The 22,421-nt window shown below is 40.5% G+C and overlaps 1 protein-coding gene across 22 annotated transcripts in view; it reads left to right on the top strand.

Annotated features, from left to right (window-relative positions):
* NRXN1 (neurexin 1) overlaps positions 1–22,421 on the top strand; it is a 725,766-nt gene that overhangs the window by 369,328 nt on the left and 334,017 nt on the right. The gene's annotated exons all lie outside the window — the stretch shown is intronic.

The following is a 22,421-nucleotide window of genomic DNA, read 5'->3' as shown; positions in this document are numbered from 1 at the left end:
ATTCAAGAGCCATAACGATCCACGGTAACTGATTCAAGTGAGCTACTGAGTTGTCTTTTTCACTTGTCACATTTGAAATATCCAAATGTTGCACATTTTTATATCCATGCAAAGAAGGAATTTCTTCAAGGCTAAGTGTTTTTATTTCTATTTGTTGTATACATTTATCTGAATGAATGACATGGTTAAAAAAAAGTGGTATAACTGTGTAGTCAAGCATTTCTTATGTGTATGTCTTGTTCTCCACTCTACAGCAAGGTGGTTCTTCTTGGACAAACCCTAAAATAACAGTATAATTATAACTTTAAAAGCCTTTGGCTCAAATTATATCTAGCACCAGGTTAGAAAAAGAATTACATGTAAAAGCTACCTTCATTATTCTCATGAAAGTACCACTTTTCTGCTGTTGACCATGTTTGAAAACCATGGAAAGGACTCATCTCAGTCCTTTTCTCTGCAGTTGCTGCATGGTAGAACCAAAATGTGGTATCAAACAACTTTCACTAATTTGAGCAAAAGTTGAGGTTTATTTTATGTATATGAGTTTGCCCTTCCCAGCAACGTGAGTGATTAGTCATGCTGCTACACATGTATTTTTTTAAAGATTTCAGTCCCCTGTCTGCTACAGGAGAAAATTGTTTCTATTTTACTTTTAAGTTGTTATTTTTGTTCTTTGGCAATCTTTGAGTTCACCCAAAAGTAACTAAAAAACTGAAGAAGTCATATATTCCACACTTAGCAAAGGAAAAACTCTGTTTATAAATTTGCCTTAGTAGTGGCTGATGTCTGGGCCCGCAATATTCTCTGATTTATTTCTTCAAGTGACAGCTATTGCATAAATTTGGTGAACTGATGAACTTAGGTAAGATATTTACCACTGTGAAGGCTCATTTGTATGATAACTTTATGGACTACACTGCACACAATCAGATAATTCTCAATATAGTATTTCTGATGATGGTAGAGGAGTACCTTTAGTACATGGCTGCCAAAAATGCTTACTTTTTTTCCCCAGATAAATCTTTTTTTTTTTTTTTCTTGTAATGTCCTTCTATCACAAACATGAAATATAGATTTATCCTGGATATGGGTGTTTTGTAATAGAATGCAGAGTCTGGTAAATATAACAAGTTTGGTTTCTGCTTTATCTTGGCTCCTCAGATTAGCTCAGATACCAAACATCCGAAAATCACATCTAATGAGAGATATTTTTCATAATGGTATATGTGAAGGAAAGGGGGAGAAATTATGTTGTAATCTCGGTGTCACCTATACGCTCCTGGACTGCTCTCTGCTGTGTTTGGGAAGAGCACAGGAAGGGGAATGACAAGATGTTACTATGGGTTTTAGTAACTTGCCACAGGCTAAACTGCAGTACTGCAGTAAGGCAGATTCCTTTCACGTGAAGAAGGATTATCTCAGCAACAGGTCTGGAATAGCACCTGCTCGTAGCTGGAAAAGCCATCCCCTTTGGAAGGATGTGTGCATCCCAAGCAGCGCGTGCCGCGCGTTCCCTGCAGGTTGCACAGAGCAGCGCTGGCTGGCAGGCGCCGAACCCTGGCCTGGCGTTACTACACAGGCGGGCTGGGCTGCTGGCTTCCTCTGCGTTCGTGTGAAATGGGGTATTTAGGGCATCCAGGTCTCGCAGGCAGAGATTTTTTGTTACCAACCCCCAAAACCGACCACTTAAAAATAAGTGTCGGTGGACAAAAGAAAAAACGGTTAAAAGGACCTGGTTTGTGGAGGCTTGTATCCCTCCTGCACTGGATGTCCCTGCTCAGGTGCTGGCGGTGGGGGCTGTGGGGTGGCCTCAGAGTGGAGAGCTTCGACTGCCCCAGGCAGGGCCAGCTCCACCAGAGCCACCACAGGGCACAGCTGAGTCCCTCAGCCAAGCTGGTGGCACCTCTATGAAAGCACGCTTAGCCAGTATGTCGTGTGTACCAAAATGCACGATGAGATGAAGGAGGAGGGAAGAAAAAGAGTGAGGAAAGCAGAGGGAACACCAAGGGCAGGGCAGGGGGAGCTAGGCGAGCAGCTGGGTAGGAGCTTGGCCCTCAGCCAGGATCAACCCACCACACCTCCCTGGTACTTTGTTCCACCAGTTCTTAGTAATCATATTTGAGCAGTAACTTCATTGTGCCAAAATGGCTGAGGTGAGGGGGGACCTGTGGAGATTGTCTAGTCCCAACCCCTCTGCTCAGAGCAGATTCAGCTAGTGCGGGTTGTCCAGGGCTGTGCCCAGTTGGATTTTTAATATGTCCGAGGATGGAGACTCTGCAGCTTCTCTGGGCAACCTGTGCCAGTGCTCAGTCACCCTCACAGTACAAACATTTTCCTTCTATTTATACGAGGTTTTGTGCCTATTGCCTCTTGTCCTGTCACTGGGCACCGCTGAGAAGAAGCTCCCTCCTGTACTCCCACCCATCAGGTGTTTTAAAACACTGATAGGTTCCCCCCTGAGCCTTCTCTTCTCCAGGCTAAAGAGTCTCTCTCTGCTCTTTCAGTCTCTCTTCACATGAGAGATGCTTCAAGCCCTTCATCATCCTTGTGGCCCTTTGCTGGGTAAGTTAGTGCTGCTCCTGCACTGGGAGCCCAGCACAAGGAGCCAGTGCCCCAGGTGCATCTCAGCTGTGCTGGGTAGAGGGGAAGCGTCACGTCTCTCAACCTTTCTCCAACATTTCCTCCTCCTAGGAGGCTATGTGCCTTCTTTGCTGCAGGAGCACGTTGCTGGCTCACATGCAGCTTGGTGTCTACCAGGACACCCAGATCCTTTTCAGTAAAGCTGCTTTCCAGTTGGTCAGGCCCCAGCCTGTCCTGGTGCATGGGATTATTCCTCCTCAGGTGCAGGATTTGGCATTTTCATTTGTTTTACAAGGTTCTTTTCAGCCCACTTCTCCAGCTTGTCAGCATCCCTCTGAATGGCAGCACACACATCTGGTCTATCAATCACTCCACCCAGTTTTGTATCAGCCACAATTTGCATAAAGGTGCACAAATTACCTTGCTGCATTTGAGCTGATACCTTTGTCATGTTTCCCATAGTAACCTCAGTGTGTGAAGATTTGACACGCATCACTCCTAGGCTTTACAATGTAGATGTTTCACATGCATCGTTCTTGTCTTTAATTTCCAAAACAGAGAGTTTGGAGGAAATAATGAAGAAATAGTTTCTTGAAAAGTGTTACAATACATTCTACTAATACAACATGGAAGAAGTTTCTTTAATCTTTCCTATAAGTATTACTCCTGTGCTGTTCAGTGTATTATTCCAGGTGAAAATGCGCACACCTTAAAATAAAGAGTTTTTAAAAGTTGTTTCAAAATAAGCACCGTGTGAGAGAGGTTGGTTGTTTCCCAGTCCAAGAGTGTCCTCTGTGTGTCAGCTAGAGAAGTTTAGGGAATGTATTCCATGGAGAATGACCTGGGCCAGCAAAGGTAAGGCTATAGCATCAACGACTGTGGTCAGGTATACCCACAGTTTAATCCACAAAAGTTTTGCTTCATTGCAAACCTCAGTAGTTCCCCCGCAGTGAGTACGCAGTGCCTGTAGACCCTAAGCCTAAGGTGGAAACATTCCGTGTGCTGCAGTTTCTATTTACTGGAAGATAAACGAGGCAGGGGAGGTTTGGACCCCGAGATGCTATACAGATTGTCATTTTCTCTTTTGATGTGATATGACACTTGGAGATTCAGGGCAACAGTGCTCTTTAGATGTGATAGACAGAAGTGTTACGCTGATGAGTGTAAAGCAGACCAGTAGCGGTTTTTCCTACGAAATGGTATTAAATAAAAGACTGTATTAAAAGGACAGTTAATGGCTGTTCTTACAAATGGATGGCTGCATGCAAGTCCTCTGAGAAAATACATCATGAACATCGTAACTGTTTCTAACAGCAGGTTATGTAGTGAAAGCTGCCCTCCCAGGGAATTCAGCTTTTTTAAAAGAGAAGGGTTGAAAATTACTCTGGAAAAACAAAACAAATCTATGAGATATTATCTGCTTTCTAGAAGAGATTTTCTGCTTTCTGTAAGTTTACGTCTGTTTTACTCGGGCAGTCTTTAAGTATAGCCATATTAGTGAATGTAATGGCATGTTTGTGGAAACAAATACTGCTATTATGGCATAGGAAATAGCAGACATAATAACATTGTCACATTACATTAGTATAGAAATGTTCTGTGCCAAATTACAGGGCAGGTTCAACACTGTCTGTTACCATAAGGGAATAATGTATTGGCATTGTACTTGTGATGGTATAGCTAACACTGTGTGAACACTTCCATTAAAATCCATTTCTGAAGGGTTAGAGCTTCACCATGCAGTCTCTTCTGGCTAGAAATTTGATATTCTCAACACTGTAACAAAACTTTTTTTTTTTAAAATTCTCCTGTTTGTTTTGACTCTTTACCAAGAAAGATCGAAAGCCTTAATTTAAATGGAGAGCTGCGTCAATGTCGCTAAATGGGTTCACGTAAGACTTATTTGATTTTCTTGATAGGTGATTGCGTTATAGAGATAATGCCTTCCAACTAAGACTACATCTGTAGTGATGTTGAGATTTTGTTTTAAATGTTTGACTATTAATATAATAATTGTGTATCGGGATGATTTAACTGGAGATTGGACAGGGAGTTCAAGGAAGACCTGCCAGGAAAAGAAGGAATCCACCTGCCAAGGTGGGGCAAAAGCATCTTAGCTGCAAGCTGGCCAACCTGGTGAGGAAAGAGCCAGGACTAGGAATGGTGGGGAATGGATGTGACAACTCACAAGATAGTGAGAAACCAGTGGACTGAGTGGGATGTGAAGGTGTGGAGCTCTGGGAGAAGTGGTGAGCCAGCTGAGACCTTATGGGTTGGGGTCAGAGGAAAGACCAAAGTCTAATATGATGTGATGAGTATCAGCACATGATAAGGAGGAAGAAATACATGAGGCCTTCTTCAGACAAGTTGAAGAAGCTCCATGTTTACAGACTTAGGCTTCATGGGAGCTCTGAATTACCCCAGTATCTGCTGGAGGGGCGACAAGCAATCTAGGAGATGTCTGGAGTGCATTTACTTGCTGACACAGGTGATCAAGAAGCCAATGAAGGGAGGCACACTTCTAGACCTTGTACATACAGACAAGGAAGAATGGATCAGGGTTGTGATGGTCAGGAAGTCCAGATCCTTGACTGGTAGAAGCAAGACAAAAAGCTGGAACACAGTCCTGGCCGTCAAGAGAGTAGACGCTGGCCTGTTCAGGGACCTGCTTGCAAGAATCCCATAGACCTCAAAAGAACTGGTAGATTTTCAGGGATCACTTCCTCGAAGCTGAGGAGTCCTCATACACAGAAAGTCAAACAAAAGTGGCAAAAGGCAGGAGGAGCTTCTGACAAAACTCAAACATTAAAAGGGAGTGTGCAAGAGGTGGAAGCAGGTTCAGGTGGCCCAAGAAGAATATAGACACGCTGTCCACGCATGCAGGGATGGGGTTGGGAAAGCCAAGACCCGCCTGGAGTATAATCTGACAAGGGACATGGAGGAGTAAAGGAAAGGCTGCTACAAATCATGAAGAAGTAGGAAAATGTGGGCCTGCCACTGAATGGGGTGAGGGGACCTTGTGGCAAGGGACATGGAAGAGACCAAGGTACTCGGTCTTCTTTGCCTTGGTTTTACTGGTAAAACCATCCTTTAGCATCTTCAACAATCCCAGGTCCCTGAGACCGGTGGGAAAGTCTGGAGGCAGACATACCTTGGTGGAAAAAGCTCAGGTCAGGGAATATCTAAACAAAGTGGACATATAAAAATTCCTGAGACCTGATGGCAGGCACCCACGAGTGTCACAGGTCATTGCGACACTGAAATTCCTTATCTGTGACAGCTCATGGCTACCCGGGCAGTTCCCCAAAACTAGAAAGAGGCAAATGTTTCTCCTGTCTTCAGGAAGGAGGATCCAGGAAAGTACAGGCTGGTCAGCTCCACCTCGGAGGTGATGGGGAAAACCTACCTGGAAGTTATTTCTAAAAATATTAAAGATAAGAAGGTTATTAGAGCTAGCCACTATGGATTTATGAAGGGGAAATCATGTATTATTAAATGACAGTGGATTCAGCACTTAGGTATTTGTAATTTTTTTTTTTTTGCTAAGCTGACAGTCTGTGTTCTGATTCGCAACCATGCTGAGTACCCAAAATTGGGACTGAAGCATGTACGTTTCCAGGAAATCAAATCCCAATTATTTCAGACTGAACACACCCGATAGGGAATACTTTTGGCTATTACTGAGGATAGTAGAAACTAGGCACTGTAAAAATACATTAGTTAAAGTTTACAAGATATTTCAATATTAGATTATTTGACATTATAAAAATTCCACGAGGAACTAAATGATTCTCTCTTCAGTGTAGTGTTTGGAGAGTGCAGTGAGTAATATTGAGGTTATACTTTGAACCACAACCCCCCTGAATATTGAGTCAGCATTCCACTTCTGCAATAAGTGAGTGGTTTTATAAACACCAGCCTTCTTCGCTGCAGAACTGATCAAAACAGGCGCATTCTCGCACTGAATGAGACAAGAGTCTTATATTTTGGGAACATGTAATTAGCAATTATGTAATAATCCATATGCAAGGAGGGGTAATTTAGTATTGCACGCAGAAGTGTAGATCTGGCTTTCCTTAGGTTTGCAGGGTTTTGTGTTCAATGTCGTGTATGTGTACATATATTAAAAAAAAATAATAATAATCACACACTACATTTATAGCATATAGAAAAATAGGATTATTTATTATTTTCTCTTATCCCTGTCACTGACTTTTTACAGTCTTCCAAACTATCATATGGTGTTGACGATGGATACTCAGTCTCCTCTCACAGTGTCTTCTTTCCTCTGGAATGCAAATCACAGGGTGATCTTCACATAACCTCCGTTTACATTATCAGTCCAGTATTACACAAACGATGGATTTCAATCATTTTACCACATATTTTTCTTTCACATTTATTAATTTAGTTATCTGTTATGGATACTGCAGCTTTGGGACCCTTTGACACCGAGAGTGTAAGATCACTCTTAATGCTACTTTTTGTGAGAAGGATATATGCAAAGTAAAGAAGCTTAATTAAACTAGTGACCGAAAGCTAAACTATCAGAGCCACTCAGCAGTACTTTCCAAAATCATATTGCATATTCCTGGCTAAGACTTTGCAGTTGCTAGCTACCAATAAGCGTATAACCTGCTATTAAGAAAAGGGATAGAAAATCCCTCAGGGTACTTTAAAACACATTTTATTTCCATCTCCAGTAGCTGAGAATTAAGAAATCTGTCCCTGATAACATACCAGTCTAAATAGTTCATATGATTATTTTGCCACAGAGACTCGCAGTACACAGGAGAAATAAAGATAGCTGCACGCAAAATTACAGTGCAGGGCAAGCTGCTGGAATGAACTAATTGAAGAAATCTCAATTTGTTCAGCTTATTTTATCCAATATATCTCTATAATGAATATCTGGAATTTCTGGTGACAAATATCAGTGGTGTAATCTGTATAAACTTCAATGGAAGTCGGACTTCACGTGTATAGTCTTGAAAAGGCAGAAATGTTGAGGTATTTAGGAGAACTGGAAAAATGAGCAAGGGAAGCAAGGAGTGTTGCCTGTGAGCCATGGCTATGGACCAAGATTGCTTTTTTTACCTTTTATTTTTATTGGAATCCTAATGAGGATAGGCTGCACATTGAGCTGTCAGGTTCCTGTGGTGTTAGGTGGGAGCATGTGTTGCTCCACCAGAACCATGGAGCATGACACATGGATGACAACATTTTGTCAAGGTTTTAGTGACACAGCTGTACTAGTGGGTTGGGTTTTTTCCCTCCACTGTTTACGTGGATTTTGTAGTGTGTAAATTTTGGTGTTTCATTAAGATATATCGGTCTATTAATTGTGTCAGTTAACAGGCATGCTGTTGTTGACAGTCTGAAAACAAGTTTTAGAATTTTTTTCTTGTTCACCTACAGATTCTGGAGTAGTCATTTAGGTGAGTTATCCATGCCTGACAAAGTTAAGTGATTTCTCTTTCCTTAAATACATTACAAACTGTCCCTTTAAAAAAATGAAACTAATCAAATGTTGTTTGACAATGATTCTAGAAGCTCCTCCATGTAAGAACGTTTCTAACGAGCAGTAAGTGAAGTTTTAAATGGGATACTTGATGCAGAAAAAGCCAAAAAGGAACTTTTGATGTATCCAGAGTACATTGTTATAGCTGGGTTTGTGGTTCAGGTAGAAGCAATTATGCAACATTCCTGGCCTACTCCGAGGTGTGTTCTATTTCACAATATTAAAAATGGAACATAGTGTCAGAAAATTGCCAGCTTCTCTGTGCCTCTGGAGGAATCAAGGGAGTAATTAAATTGGATTTTGGTGTGTCAATAATATCTTTCTCTTATTAATGGGATAATAATTTTGTAAATCAAATCCTAGAAGTGTTTCCAGTGTCATAAAGGTGAAAATGATTAAGGGTTAATTAAATATATTCTCATGGAACTAAAATTGTCCTGTTGGGTATCGTTAGATTCCTTTCTCTAGAACTTTCAATTATTACAATTTAATGGCATACCATGTACAAATCAGGCCTGAAATTCATGTAGCCAAAAGCTATTCACAGTAATAAGCACACTGGACAAGTGCTGTTACTGTTCTTTCTCACAGATTTCTCTGAACATTCCGACAATATCATATATTAAAATCAATTTTAGGTAACCAGTAGTTTTCTGAAACAAGATTAATCACTATACATGGCACAACTGGAGCAGAAGTTTCAGCTCTGTAACGGAGTCAGTCGTTCCTCCCCAACAAACCCCAAGAAAGAGAAATGGGTAAGTGCCAGCTTCTCTAATAGATGACAGCTGCGAGGGTCACAAATGGTAAGGAAGAACAAGAAAAAGCTTTCCCAAGCAGTGTCTTCTATAACCCATAGCATGAGAATAGCTCAGAGCGTGTATGGGGAATCTGGTAATACCTGGTTTACGTCCAAGATATTTAAGTGCAATGGCACAATGATGCACAATGGTGCTTCAGAAAGATAAAATTATTCAGTGTTTCTGAAGTCTGTACAACTGGACCCAGGTTACTAAGGCAACCTGATCTTCCTCAAGATGTATTCTGGTTTGACAGATAGGTAGGTTAGATTCAAAGTAACTACATACATATGAGGAACTGCTATACTCGTTGCAAAACAAGATTTTGTTGGTGGTTTGACACCATCTTGGGAGCCTGCTGGGTGTTCATTTTTGCCAGATGCTGCAGAACATTGGGGCAAAGAAAACCTTTCTGTTAAAAGCAGAGTAAACAAAATGACCTGAATCTTATATGGGAAAATCACAGTCGTCTGGAGTCCAAATTAAAGACCTGTGTAATTCCTCAGAAGCTGAGAATAGCAGCATGCACTGGAGCAACAGCAAGGCAGAGAGGAGGATACATCACACAGACATTTTTGCAGCTTTCATGATTTTGTTCCGGTGCTACAGGATGGATATTGTACCTGTTTGTTATGGACCACTTTTGGCCTGCCAGCTCCACCTAACCAGCAGCTGATCTGAATGACATTTCTGTATTTTTCTCAGGACATACATCCATAAGCATGCTTATTCTCTCAATGTCTCATGTGATGTTTAAGGTCCTTCAATATGTCATTTTGACTTAGGCTTATGAATCTTGTATGCTGATGTGTCTGGAAGCCTTTGTAGCTATTTTCTGCTTAGGTATTTTAGGAAATCATGAAAGAAGGTAACAGAGTCAGTAATAACAGTATGCAAAAGTACTGATGGAAGCAGTACTCCTAGGGCTGAAGGAATTTTTAGTGTAGAGTTGCTTAATGAAGGCCTGGGGAAAACCACTCCATATTAAAAGTGGTCAGTACCCAGTTTGGATACTGAAAAGCTGGAACTGCAGAAAAGAGAGTGAAGAATGGCTAATGTTCATGAAGCTGTTTGGTGTCCACAAGCCCAATTTAAAGGCTGTGTTAAGGATGCTTGTCAATTTGGTGCTAATTCTGGAGGAACGTTCTAGCTGCTTAGCTCTATGCTATCACTCTTTGTAATGAAGCTATACTTTGAATTGAAAACAGACGTATGAAGCAGCACATCATTTCACTGTAAACATCCACACACTGAAAAACACTTAAAATGTATGATATGCAGTATTCAATGTCAAAGTGCATTAATATTTACAGATACCATTTGCAAATCATCTTAAGATCTGAGCCTGATTTACCATATAGGGAAGACTTCCCTATAGCATGTTTGTTGTTTTAAAATCCTCTCCCTTTTAAACAGTGTAAATCTTAAGAAAACTTCTAATCAGATCAATGGTCTGATATTTGGATTATATTAAATATTTCACAAAGAGGTAGAGTACTTTGAGTTTAGGAACTTAATGTTGCTTAGAAGTATCAGCTGTGGAGGACCACTACCTCCTAGCCAGAGATCCTAAAAATGGGAGCTGAAGGCACTCAGTCCCTCTAAAAATCAGGTTTTTGATTGTTTATATGATATAAATGTTGCTGTGTGCTGAGGGACAGAGCTGCATATATGCACCCTCAAATAAAGCCAGGGAAGATGCTGGCTACCACAAACTGAAATTCGGTTACAATCAGAGTCTCAGGTCACCACTTGAATGACTAATTTAAAGATGTTGAAATCCAACATCACCATACATAGTCATAGGATTTTCCTTCTTAAACTATTAAATCCAGTTCTTGAAATTAAACCCAGGATTTTTGAAATGGCTTGAAATCATTCTACTTTCCATTTTCCTCTCTTTTTCCTATCTTCTGGATCACCAAAACACGTTAGCCTGGGCTCAGGTTGATTACGGTCATAAATTTTCTTCTGGTCCAGTAGTAATTGTAGGTTGCCTTTCCTGTCTGGTCAAAAATTCATCATAATGTTGATTTTAACTACTGATTCTGTAAGTGGCAGATGGTCATATCTTTGTTCATTTTTGTTTGTTTTCTTTAAATACTCCTTGGTGTTTTGTGCTTACCAAATAACAAACAATAACTCCTTGGTTATTTGGTGCTTACTAAAAAAAGCTTTTTCTTCTGACTTCATGACCTGTAATTGTAGCAGCTGTCACATATTTGAACTAGTTTTAAAGGCAGCTTCTATCTCTGGATTTGAGTTTGGGCCAGAACTCTCCTGAAGATAATAAGAACCACAACCCTCCAGGAATAGGCAAAGGGCCTCCTCAGTCTGTCACCATCACCCCTGCTGTAGGACAGTACTTGCCACCATCACTGTAGCAGCGTACTCGCCACCGTCACCCGTGCTGTAGGAGTACTCGCCATTAAAGCCCTGCTGCCCTGTTTCTCCCTCCAGCAGTTGTGTGCTGTATGGCGTACACACAGCATCACCCGGTATTCCTGGGAAAGGCCAGAACCCCTGCACAAGGGTACTGGTGCTTTTCCACGAGTGGTAAATCGGACACATTCTAAAAAAATGTCCAATTTACTGTTCTGTGTACAGAGCCACCTGTATAGCTCTTTCACAAAGGGTTCAAGACTGCTCAAAAGTATCAGGCTTGATACATGTAAAGACCTGGTATGGGCAGGGGACCAGTTTGAGATTCCAAAGGATCCCGTGGTTCAGCCAGGGTGCTGGATATCTGAAAACCTTGGACAAATATGAAAAATCCTCCAATTTCAGCCAGAATCCCAAGGTCAAAGAAGAGGATGTTCAAGGGGTTGCTTGATATCTGTTTGATGATCTCCCACCTGCTTGCTCTCTGTGGCCAAGTTCTGCTTTAGCCTTGAGCTCCCATCTTTCCTGTTTTATTCAGTCTTTTTTCTTTTTTTTGTCTGCTCAAAGGATGGGGATACATTTTAATAGGCTTGCTTCTGTAATCCCTGAGGGGAAGTCTTTATAGCAGGAAAATAATCAAAATGATAGTATCTCTGTAATTGAAAGCGCTACCAGGAATAAATGAAAAATGTTTCCAAATTTGCTGGACCAGTAGTGGCATGTCAGATCAAGTTCAGATACTTTCAGAACTTGAGTAGATTTAATTTCTGAACAACTGAGGCCTAAAAATTTTTGAAAATCGTAATTTTGGGAAGATTTTACTGAGCAAACGTAATCCTATTTCCCCCTGAAATTCTTCCCCAAAGCCTTTCTCTTTCTTGCCTCTACTTGCTACCAACGTGTATTACTAGTGATATTTAATTTGAACTGCTTAATGCAGCTTTCCTGGGATGACGGCCAACTTCAAAGAAAGCTTCTGTAACCCCAACAAATGCACAGGGCCAAGAGATGATATTTTCACTGAAGATTAACCTTTTCCTGTGGATGGTACTGTATGCCAGACAACGGGGAAAAGCTTGTGGATACTGATTCATAAGTTTACAAAAGAAATGTGGTGTATTGTAGTTTCTGATGTCTAGAAAAGGTGGTTCTCACACTTTGACTATTTCTGTGTTGTGTGGGGTTTTTGGTCCAGTTAACCCCAAGATAAAGAAGTCATCTAAGGAATTGCTCCAACGTGTTTCTCAGCCCCATTCTCTAGGTAGAATGAAGTGAGGATTAAGGTTGTGTAATAGTTACGTTTTAAAAAAGTGTTGAATTAAGTGCTTTGAAAAATGTCAGTTTTGAAGATCATAATTTAAGGGTCTTCTCTATGTTTAGAGCAGGAGTAGCAACATAAAATTCCCATAACACCCTTCTGATGTAACCTTACAAAGAAAGTCTCAAAAAATAGGAATTCTGTTCCCTTAAAAAAATTTCTTTAAACTGCTGATCCCATGTACCTTCCTATCTGGGGGAGTGTCAGTGGAAATGGGGATAGCACAAATACTTTGAAGTCATGTCGTGAGACTCAGCATCACCAGTGCAGCTGCAGTGGCTGTGGGGGGACCAGCTGTGAGCAAATTTCAGGCCCTCAGACCCTTAGGCCCTCCAGAGCCAAGATCTTGAGGAACTCCATCTTTAGCTTGATAAGCCAGAAATAATTGTTCTGGTGAGGGGATGCTTGGAATAATCTTGCTCAGTTTATGCATGGTAAGTTATTGATGTGTAAATACTGGTGGAGCTGTAGGTTTTGTTAGATAGTTATGTTAGATAGTTTTTTCAAACTGGAAACCATAAGAAAGACACAATGTATAAAAAAGAGATTATGTGGAAGGTTGTAGGGAATTATAACCTTGCATATAAATGTACAGCCTTAAGTCATAGGTTCCGGGTGACGCTGGCCAGTTTGATGGAGAGTTCTAAGTGATTTGAAGTACTAAGCAGGTAAGTATGGGGAACAATCTCCATAGGATATTTGTACAAAACCTTGTTCACTTTTAGGTTTATTCAAGCTGAAATACGGACTATTGAGTACACCAGCAAATACTAGTTCCCTCATGGAAATATTCTGAAATTAAATTTAATATGTATGTTTATGTGAGTAAAACTCTGAATGGTACAGAATTATAAAAGTGGTCTCATATGAAGACAAAAATTGCTAGATTAATATACTCTCAAAGTTATTTTTTATTCTTGCATGTCACTGTTCAATGATTCTGAGGAAATTCTTTTTTCATCACTTGGTTAAAATATAATTGCAATATTTATAAAAAAATGGGGATGGGAAGTTTAATCATGGACCAATAACAGCCTTTTGGAAATTTCCTCTCTATCGTGTATATACACCAGTAATCCCTTTTTCACATTAAGACGTCTTCTAAAATTCTTGGCTGAGTTTCTGGTTTTGTGACCGTATGAACGATTTGTCTGATTTTGGTTTCTGTTTCAAGATGAAATAGCTATAAATCCAAACGTGACGTTTAATATGAGTTTGCACATTGCAGATGGACATTCTGATTTCTAAGCAGTTGTGTGAAAATGCGGGCGTTTCATTTGATAGATTTGTTTAACTGGGAAGAGTCTTCGTCTTTGTTGGGAAGTAACAAAGATAAAAGAAGTACAGAAGAAATACACAGCTCAGAGGTCCCTGAAGACCTTTAGGATTTAATCTTAGAGTTCTTTATAATTATGCGGAAGCTTGTGGTTTAGTTCTTCAAGTTGGCAGGCGGTAGCAATCCCGTAATTATGATCTTGGTTGTATGCTGCCAATGCACAAAGGGAAACCAGGGTAATCCACTCCAGTGTATTTTCAGTAGTCGTTGCATATTGCTTGTGCTTTTTGGTATAAAATCCTATGTAAATCTCACTGTAGTAATAAAATTACTGAAGTTATAAGAAAAGTAACATTTTTAACTTTTGTAGAAAGGGACATAAAATCATTAGCCGTCGTAAACCACTCTGCCATAGATAGCTGTAAAAACGTTTAATAATCATGAAGAACACACATTCCTGTCCAGGCTGCCTCTTTTTTGCCAAGACTAAGCTATTTAAAATATACATTATTTAACCTACACTTGTCCTTAAAATATGATGGTGTCATCATTTATGCTCGGTTTAAATCAGCTTTTGAAAGGGAAACATTTGCAATGATATTTGTTTCTATTGCCATCTGGGCTGTAAAACTTTTATTTATCGGTATTTTTATTCCATTTAGATATAATGTGATTTATCTCTTCCTTCAGTTTAGTAAACATTTAGGTAGTAATTCTCTGTAGTTATTTACGACTGGACTTGAGGCTGTTTTCAAGCACTTTAAGACCTTTATTTTTTTAGCTCGTGGAGTGGCATAAAAGGGCCTTAAGTCAAAATCCAGTATATCTACTGAGAGCCCGGGTTATTACCTTAAGAAGATAGAATGCAATAGTGCTGTCGGAACAGGAAATCTCCCCTCTGCCCCCAGCCCCCAGAACAGCGAAACAAATGAAGAGTATGAACCCAAAAGGCAGATAAAAAGTTTTCTTTGGGCTGTGACTGCACCGACCTGGGTGATGGCTGGGATTCTCAGGGACACCCCAGGGACACATCGCTACCCACATGTTCGCTACCCGTGGCGGCTTTTCCGCCAGGTGCGTACAATGTGTTTGGAATTCATTCCTATGGGATGTCAGCGGCACACAAATAAAGAAACTGGTCATCTAAGCTGTTGCAGTGTAGTGCACAGAAAGGGATTTCTTCTATCCAGACTATCATGGGGTCCAGCAGATTGAAGAGTGTAATTTTTCAAGGAAATGCGGTCAGACACGTAGAGGATATGTCAACATTAACATAACAATGACCAGGTTTGCACCTTCCAAATGATCACATTTGGATATTTCACACCTCTTTGTGAAAAACACCAAGTATACTGTGACATTTGGGATCCCGGTTCGTGGGTGGCAGATACATCTGAAAAAGGTGGTAATAACAAAATAATTATTCATCTTCAATGCTCATTTTTATGTGTGCTTTTCCCTGAAAGGTTCTATAGCATCCCAGATGAATACATTTCTGTAGCATGCTGCCCATTCATATTAATGTTTGAGACAGATATTAATGAATTTATTCATGAGAACATATGTGTCAGTTCTGCAGACAGTGAAATGAGCATGCGATGATGTTGTGGCTCTCATGATTAAGTATCACCTCTGAAAGCTGGTTTCTTTCAGAGCTGATATTTACCCTGTGTTTACACTGTGGATAGTCAATTGTAGAGATCAGACTGGAAGCAATTTCTTTGATGTTTTTAAAAGTAGGAAACAATTTTTTACCTATCTGAATGTCAGTTTGCCGTGAGTAAATTAAAATGTTACAGAACGGAGGCTGACCATTATTGCCAATTGCAACTTGAATGACATGCTGTGGTATTAGTATTCCTGGCAGGGCTTTTTTTTTCTGTCTGTGCAACATGTAGCTGTTGTTCCGTGGTATCTGTTTAAATCAGGAGAGATGAGTATGGTGATCAATCATAGGTAGCAAAGAAAAACCTCTTGATATTACATATTCCTCCTTTTTATCTTTTTTGTGTAAAATATTTCCGATTCCCCTTTTTCATTTGGCACGTCTCAGTCGTTTTGTGTATGAGCTAAACTCTCGCGTGATTGAATTTATTGATAAAGCTGTCTGAAATTCATTGGGAGCAGGATGGATTTCTAAAGCGGGAGCTATCTTTGTAGACCGCCACGAGTACTGTCTCTGCCTAATGAGAGAAACTGAGGCCCTCGTGGCTCTGATACGCTGCGTTTCTGTGCCTGAACGTGCCTGTGTAGCTGTATAACCCATGCGATGGCGTAGGGCCATTATTAAATTTACTGTACGCTTCTGTGGTTCCTGGCAGCACAGCCTCGTCTACTGAGAAGCCATCGAAATAAGCTCCTCAGGCAAAACATCCATTAAACTTTTTTCTTTAAAGGAAAAAAAAAAAAAAAGTATTCTGCTAATTTGCCGCAATTTATGTTTGCTTTGTGATTCTGCAGCCGAGCCTGTCAACGGAACTGTGCTAATCATTAGGAAGTTAGTGCCTATGTGCATTCAGACATCCCACAACTACCACTCCATAACTAAAACAATATTCTAAAAGGGGTTGGTTTTGTTTTTTCTGTATGGTTAGAGTCTTACAGCATGTGATTTTGCACTTTTTTCTCTCCTTAAAAATCCTTGAGTATTTTCTTTGACAAAATAACTGTTCTTACGGTGTACTTTTTTCTTTTATGTAGTGTCGTTTAATGATAGAAAATGGATGTCTCACAGATAAAATTGCATACTACATACTATTGTGTCCTGTCGCAAAGATTTAAGCCCTGTAATCTTTTAAAAATTGATCATTAGTCGCTTATCTTCCATAATGTTACTGTTGGCTAAAAATTTGGAAAACAGTTAAATTAAAAGAAAAAAAGAATAGGAGGCAGTAGGTAGCACTTTGTGGGAAGACCATTAAAAATGAATAGGGAGTGGGCAGGAGAAGCATATCTTATAAAAGGTTTTAAGACCCCAGAAATCCAAGACAGAAAAAGAACTATTCAACCATTTTAAAATATTGGGTCATTTTTTTTCCCTCTTTTGGAGGTATACAGAAGCCTGTGGACTCTGTGAACCTTATCATCTCATGCAAAAAGCCACAGCTCAATTCACATTTTGAATAAGCAGTTTCCATCCCGTTGTGTTCCTCCACACTTTAAATCTGTGGCTGTGTTGCTCATCTGAGAAGCTCAATGCTGAAAAGTTAATACAAAACTACTTAAATTGCCATTTTGGAGAGGCTGAGCATCTCAAGAGGGTGGTGCTTTCTATTGATATTTTACTATTAATTTAAAAATAAATAAATTCCCACATGAGGCAACCATGCCAGTGCAGGGACGAGATTATATTTGCCACGTGCAGCAAAGAGACAGCCAGAATTCTCAGGGGACTTGTTTGGTCAAATTCATATCACTAGCTAGGATCTGGTCTGGTGTCTCTGACTGCGAGAAGGCATACCATCATCTGTAATGAACAGTAACAGTCTGTGTAATTAATACCTTGCCCTTTTCCTAATTGTTTCTAAATCCTAGCAAGATGCTGAAGGTAACTTGTGCTACCTGAGGCCAGACAGCTTACTTTTTAAGCAACACTTTTAGGTAGCTAAGCCATTTTGGACACTCTCACAATGTGCACTATTGTACGTTATTCTGCTCTGATTTTTTTCTCATTTTGATCTCTGCATCATAATTAGACCAGAGGTTTTACCGTGTTAGGTTAAACCTACGATCCATCTCATCCTCATTTCACTATTGGCCAGATAGCAGATGTTTCTGGTGAGAGCTTAAAAGCTGTGTGGCTGAGCCTACCTATAGGAAATACTGACATTTAAAAGCTTTTTTTACATGTATCCCTGGGCAAGCTTTTGTTTCCTAAGCAGTGAGATACCTAAAGAGAAGTGTGTAAGGGAAGGGTGTGTAGTCTCCGATATTCTAATTTCAGATGTTGGTGAGGGGGCTGGTGGGGGGAGGAGCACTGTTGTGTTTTGCAGTCTTTATCAGAATAATGCCAGATCCTCACATTTTATAATCCTTGTTTACAGCTTCCAATAATCCTGGTTTTGGGTTTCTGACATACCAAAAGTTGATGCTTTAGCTACAAAAGTTCTGGTTATTTTAATTAAAAGCTGTTTCCGTTAAGCATTTCAGCATTTAGTCGTATTGACTCTGCTGAAATTTCATTTTGCTTAGAATTCAGTAGCTGTGATTATCAGGGTACAATTGCAGCCTTAGTGCTCTCTGGTAAGGATGGGAAAATTGCTTTGACTGAAATGATTTGCAAATTTCTGCACATCAAGGGGTCGCCTGCCAAGATTCTGCTTTTCACAAATGTGGATCTCGCAGTGGGAACGCACACGGGCAATTGCTCTCCAAGAGATGCTTTACTCTCAGATTTACTTTCCCTAGCTTGAGGCATTTGTGTGTTAGTTCCAGGTGCCTGTTGTGGACAGCTACATCTGACCATCTACAGCATCATTTTAGGTAATTTTGCACCCTTGTGAAACTTGTTACAAAGCCATTTTAGAGAGACGTTCCATGGTTTGCAGGCAGGACAGCTTGCTGAGCTGGTTAGGAAGAGTATGTTTGTATGTATCTCGAAGAAGATGGATTGGAAACAACTGAAAGACCAAAACAGCAGGCTGCTGGGAGAGGAACAAAGAGATAACTATCTGTATGGTGTCCCTATCTAAAGACAAGTGACTTTCGGGGTGATCAAAGGATGCCACTGCTCTCAGGCAGCTCTCTGTAAACTGAGGGAAGAATATAAATGGAAAACCGTAGACATGTGCTCTGATGTGAGGTTACTGAAACCAGCCTTTAACCTTCATAATTTAAGTCTCATGACCTGCGGAGCACAGTTTCCCATGGCTCCATTCACATGAGAGAAAGAATAACTGATTTCCCTTCCTTTTATCTTTCCTTTCCTGCACTTAGTTTAAAAAAGAACAACCAGGCAACCAGCTGAGCAAAACCCCCACACTCTGTTGTCTTTACTTCCAATATCTTTTGGGCCTAAGTGTTAAAATTTGAGGTAATGAGTTTGACAACAAGCCTGGGGGGGGAACCAGAAAACACCTGCTCTTGGGAGAGTTCTCCCGACGGGTTGGTTGTTTTTCATAAGAGACATCAACCAAGATGCTCACCCCAGAGGGTCATTGACACAAAAAGGTGCTAACTGCCCCATCTTCAAAGGGGCCACAGAGGGCAAATTCCACAAAAGGCAGGATGCTGCTTTCCAAAGGGGCCCAGATTGTACAAATACTGAAATAAGGTGGTTTGTTCTTGCACTGTCTCTCAGTACTCTATAGGGCAGCACTTGTCACCGCTGTGCCTCCTTGTTCCATTACTGCTACGTGCCATTTCTGCTTGGGTTTGGGACTCAAGGAAACACATGAATTTACCCATGTGAACATGTTCTTGTAACACAAATCTTAAGCCTAGTATTTTTTCTGACCTCTTACATCCACCGTACAGAAAAAATAAAGTAGGCAATAGCTCCTAAGCAGCAGATGAAGAAGAAATGATGACTGTATTTTAGGGGTTGTTACAGCAAACTAGAGAAGGGAAGGTGCATAGGTGCTTCAGGTTTTCAGCGCTGTACAGACTGTGCGGTGAAAGTTGAGGCAGCCTGATATGGGCAAAGCTTTCGTTATTCCGGGGACGTGTAGCTGACAACGTACACGCATGTCCATGTTACCTTAGGAAAAAAACGGGCAGAGAAAGAAAGGAAAATTCTCTAGTGGCCAGCTAGGAAGAGAAGTGGTGGGTGCCCGCAGGTGCCGCCTTCTCCTGGGTGTCCTGTTCCACACAGCAGGGAACCACAATGAAGCTGACAGCCACGACCATGGGTTTTTTTTGCCTCAGGCAGATGAAACCTTTCATCAACACCTGCTCCACCTTCTTGCTGGTCTTTGTTTGATGACACTCCCACCATTTTGGAATTTGCTTAACTAGACTGTAAGTCTTGCAAGCTAATTGACTGCTAAGCCCTGCCAAGTGCACCTGTTGTTTGGCAGCTTTTCTCAGGTTTTAGGAGGACTGCCGGCCACTCTCCTTGCTAACGCTAATATAGACCCGCTCCGCAGTCTAGAAGCTCACGGAAGGATAGGGGGGGTGATGGGACTCTTAGTGCAGAGCTAGAAATGAGCTACAGGGCAAGAGGGTGAGGAGACAAGGGAGAAAGAGTATGATGTAGGCATTCAAAAGCATCACTGTCTTGTGGACTAGGAGAGAAAAATGGTTCAAGGTGCAGAGCATGAGGCTGCAGGGACAGGCAGCTGGGAAGCCAGGCAAAGGCACCATCGCAGCCTGGGGGAGCAGAGGCAGCAGGCTGAAGAGGAAAGGCAGGCTAGAATGGGAGTGGGGGCCCTCAGCGACGTAGCCACTGGAGCCCAGTGCTGCATCCTTAAAATCCTGTTTCTGGATGGATCCAAAAGCACTTCAGTGTGACAGCACAGAGCAGTTCAGGCAGCCCTGTGGCACCACTGCTCCCAAGCACATGCCATAGTAGCATTTTAACAGCTGCGTAGTCTTTTCCATTCCTCTTGCCACAACACATCTGACAAGCCATAGATAGGGGTTTCTCTCTGAGGAGCCCTTATTAGATACATCCCCAACTTTCTGACTTAAGATGTTAAAGAAATCAGCCAACGTTGATGCACTCTGGAGAAAACGATCACATCCTTCCTTTAGTTGTGGCTTTCTTAAAAGCATTTGTGTAAACATCTGAAATATATTCTCAAGATCCACAATATTCATAAGCAATATTTTTTATAGAAATTAAAAAATAATGTAAAAATTAAATCCGTAATCTACTTTCTGCTTTATTTAGTAGATAGATAGGAGATAAGACAAATGGGAAAACAACCTTGTATAGGGAATGCCACGTTATTGCTATCACTCAATTACTCAAAATCACCTGTCACTCTTAAGAAAAAGCACCAATCTGAATAAGAAATTACTGTAATTAAATGTGGATGTGGCTGTGAGGTCTTTCTCAGTGCAAAAACAATGAAGTTTGTTCCAAAAGAACTTTACCATGGAAAAACAACATTAGAAACCAAGCTAACCCTGTAAATAGAATTATATTTGGAAACTCTTGGCGTGTTCTGTTTTGCTGTGTAGGTACAGTTTCCTGTGTTTCCATCCAGGTTGTTAATTAGCCACTGATTGGACAGAGATTATCACAGAGATATTTTTTTTTTTCCCAAATTGGAGTTAAAGAAGGAATTAACCTAAACTGTCAAGCCCAGAGCCCGCAAACTTGGAGAAAATTTAGAGCTCAGACCGTATCTGACACATGAATGTGCTCATCTTAGATGTGCAGCGTCCAACAGCCACGTCCCACGTTGCACTGTAGTAGCTCTGGGAGAAGCACCTTGCAGGGTACAGTTAGTTTCTGGCTGAGCAAATCCTGCGTAAAAATAAGGAGTGGATTCCGCTGGTTTGATGAGTTTCTGTTCACATGAACTTTCCTGAACTCTTTCTCTGGATTTTGAAGTTGTGCTTAACTTGAATGTGCTCGTGCCTGTAACCAAAGCAGAAACGTACGCCAGCCTCAGCGGTGTAAACGTTTCCTTGTGACCAGTTAGTTTTCAGGTAACCTTAATTGCTCTTTGGCTTATAGTCATCTGCCAAATGGGGATGCTTCTTGGGAGAGCTGTCTATAGCTTTTTGATTTTTGTCAACTTTAATTAATTCATTCGTTAATTGCAGGGAGATTCAACCAACCTGTATCTTAAACAATCTCACATCATTATCTTCCTTTCTTTGTTTATTATTTTAATGAAACAAATTGCATCTTCAATGATCCTTCTAAATTGGCAGCTGTAATTAACTATGAAAATAGAAAAAAATATTAAAAATTGGGGCTAAAATTACCTTTTGTTCAGAAATATTTTTCTAAACATTATTTTTTTTAAAAAATTCAAATTTCATTATACTTGAGGCTTCATCTAGGCTTAAAACAAATTTATTTCTCTCCATTAAACCTAAATCCTACATTCTTCTAATGTGTTACATATCTGACTGTAAGCAGTTAAAGTTGAATTTTTTTGTCAAGGTTCTCCCGGCTGGTGAAAATTTACATCTGAGAAGACCACATTTTCATAATAAGAAACAGAATTAAGCCTCTAAGTTTTAGCTTTCTTCCAGCTAGAGGGAATTTGGAACTTGACATGGATCTGAGCTACCAGAATGCCGAGTCCATACAGAAACCTGTAGTTCCACATACCTCAGAGATGTTCCATGTGTCTAATTCACTTTATTCTAACCATGTAGTGCTGTTTATATTTTCTTCTTTGTGCCTTTCTTAAAAAAAATAAATAAAATAACTGATGCCGTATTTATTACTATTTAGCTCATTCTGAGTCTGAAGGCACTTTGCATATGTCATGACTGCTTTAGTTCAATCTCCTTTCTTATTTCCCCTACATAAACTGGGCCTTTCTGTAGTGATAGATAACTTAAACAAACCTGATGAAGTTGTATTTAACGCTGACTGGATTCTGATCACAGTCACATCTAACGCTACCTATTGGCATT

The sequence above is a fragment of the Falco naumanni genome, chromosome 12 (assembly GCF_017639655.2).
Source record: "Falco naumanni isolate bFalNau1 chromosome 12, bFalNau1.pat, whole genome shotgun sequence".
NCBI classification, from domain to species: domain Eukaryota; kingdom Metazoa; phylum Chordata; class Aves; order Falconiformes; family Falconidae; genus Falco; species Falco naumanni.
Note: the sequence above shows the minus strand (reverse complement) of the source record. Positions and strands in the feature narration are given on the sequence as shown.